This window comes from Pocillopora damicornis, chromosome 12 (assembly GCF_964200805.1).
Source record: "Pocillopora damicornis chromosome 12, jaPocDami1.2, whole genome shotgun sequence".
Lineage (NCBI taxonomy): Eukaryota > Metazoa > Cnidaria > Anthozoa > Scleractinia > Pocilloporidae > Pocillopora > Pocillopora damicornis.
This window is the reverse complement of record NC_142681.1, coordinates 6307282-6309781: the sequence shown is the minus strand read 5'-3', so window position 1 is coordinate 6309781 and position 2500 is coordinate 6307282. Positions and strand designations below refer to the sequence as shown.

The following is a 2500-nucleotide window of genomic DNA, read 5'->3' as shown; positions in this document are numbered from 1 at the left end:
AGCTGAGGTAAGCGATTGCAAATTTCTCAGTTAAAGTAAAGCCCAGTAGCATCCATCAGGAATTAAAAACCGACATACACTGTTTACTTTTATTATTCTTAATCAAATAAGGGGTGTTTTAGTCTGCAAATTTAATCATATTGGTTAATGAGAATCATACAAACTGAGGAAAACTGACCGCAAATAATTGTGAACCGTACGCACGAGTAAGTATATTGCGTTGTCAGGTGATTTGATCTTCTACAAAAACATTATTGATTATCAACCGAGCAACATTGTACATATTTCCATCTGTGATTAAAAGCACTTACACATAGATCTATTTTTTTTTTTTGAACGTGATGTGTACTTAAGTACCCTTCATCTAATAAAGAATTTCTTCTCTTTTCGAGCAGATATGTCGCGTGACAAAAATAGATAACAGAAAATGTTACTGAAGACTACCTGATCCAACTGGAACAGCTTTTGAATGTCCTGAGACATATGCAAGGTGATTACATCTCTGCCTTGGATACGCTTCCTGACACCATCATGATCAGGATACTGACATGTTACCTTTGCACTTCTCCAAAACTTCCCCAGAGTGTGGCGATGCCTATAGCAAATCCACATTTTTTTGTTTATCCTCCTGAGCGAGGTGAAATAGGCCAATCCTTGCCAAGATTAGCTCATTTTCACTTAAAAACCTCTTTAAACAGGTGGCAGCTTATCAAATGATGTTTTACTTCGTCACTGCATTCAGACAGTCGTACCAAACCAATTAAGCCACACGATGAACCAAAGTTTTTTTTCCATCTTTGCTATTCAAAAAGCAGTCCTGAGACATAATGAACGTCTCGCTAGCGAACGACTTCTTCCTGTACTTGTAATTGTTTCCAACGCGATACAAGTTCGGGAGATCTAAAGGAACTCACTATAACTTTGTATATTCGATACGATTTCAATTTCCGCGTCAAAGGAGAAGCCTAATGTAATTCGTGAGTGGTCAGTGGTTACGCTCGTGAGGTAAAGAATGGGTTTGTGACTTTCTCACTAAATTGAAAGACTCGCGTCACTCTTATGAAATGGTTGAACGGAATACAGACTTCGAGCAGTCTCTAATTTTTCTTAAAGATAGTGAGGTCACGCGTATCCTGTGAGTATGGTGAAGCCGCGAGACGCGAGAATCGTATCTCGCGTCTTCGCCGCTCCACGCTCTCAGAGTTGGGCAAAGACAAGACACGTTATTTCTGGTGCCATACAAGAGGTTCAATGGTTATCTCGATTATCTAAACACATTTATTTACGTGGTAAAGATTTGTTTTTAAATCTGTGAACTGATGCTTGTCCTATTTGGAACGAAATGCATTTGAAATAAGTAAGAATACTAATTAAAACAAAAGTTGTCTGCAACACGAAGCATGCCTTCGCATTAAGACTAAGAATCCTAATGTTTATCATGATACTTTAATGCATATGTTCGAGTGTTCCCAATAATCTTCTGATAATCTGCCCGCACCCACCCCTCACCCCGCCCCTCGCCACTGAACCGTACTGTTTTCACTCAGCAGCTGGTCAGCGGTCACGTTTATGAGGTAAACAAACCGATCGATTCTTGATCACCGTTCTTGTCGATCGGAAAATCAAAATACCAGCGTGATATTGCCGCGAAGATGAAGCAGTTATGTTATTTGATTCGTACTTCACATTCGAGTCGAAGCTTGGGTGGCACAGGTTATTTTTGTTGCGGTGGAATCGACGAGGGGGAATTAAGAAAGTTGTAGTGTTTGAATTGCTGGAATAAATGGTCGCATGGGGATGGTAAGTTTAACGAACAATTTCAAATTTTGCCGCTTGAATTGAAAGTAAAGTTCATTTGAATTGCTTTCGTATGTATTTCTGACGGTTTTAGATTTACCTGCTTGATTTATATCGGTAACGCTTCATGTTGACAAGTCCCTTAAAATGGCGGCCAAACTTGGAGATTGCCGAAAATTAGGTAAGTTCACGGAGTTATAAAGTTCTCGTTAAGGTCGGGCCGCAAAGTTTTTTTCTGTAGTTACCTATTCTATGGCACCTACTTCCTAGCTATGTTAGTTAGATCAGTTAAGAACGCCTCACTTTTTCAAAACTTTACCTTGAATTTGATCGGTTTTGGCGTGTTTGATTTAGGCGAACCGATAAGGTGTCATTCAAGTCTTCCTGTTTCCTTGATTGACACGTGATGTTTACGAAAGTCGCCTTGATAGATAAGATAGAGTTAATATACATGGCTGTGGTATTTGTTTTTTGCTGAGTTCCGTAGTTTTTTGTAAATTGTCCTCCAAAGTTGTATGAAATTAAAGTCTTGAAAAGTGTCACGACAAGCCTTCGCTCGAGTGAAATTTAATTTCCGTAAAACTCTGAAAAATAAAGAGATTCGATCAAACTGATTGTGGTTTTAGTATAGGTACATGAATGTCTTACAATATACGAGAAACGAGCGAAATCCGTGTCTCAAGCAAAATCGACCGGACCGCTC

The 2500-nt window shown here is 39.2% G+C and overlaps 1 long non-coding RNA gene across 1 annotated transcript in view; it reads left to right on the top strand.

Moving 5' to 3' along the window:
* Positions 1-1660: 1660 nt before the first annotated feature.
* LOC149036233 (uncharacterized) overlaps positions 1661-2500 on the top strand; it is a 2215-nt gene continuing 1375 nt past the window's right edge. The window contains exons 1-2 of the long non-coding RNA XR_016182022.1: positions 1661-1800; positions 1892-1978. This is a non-coding gene — a long non-coding RNA (uncharacterized LOC149036233). The remainder of the gene's footprint in view (positions 1801-1891; positions 1979-2500) is intronic.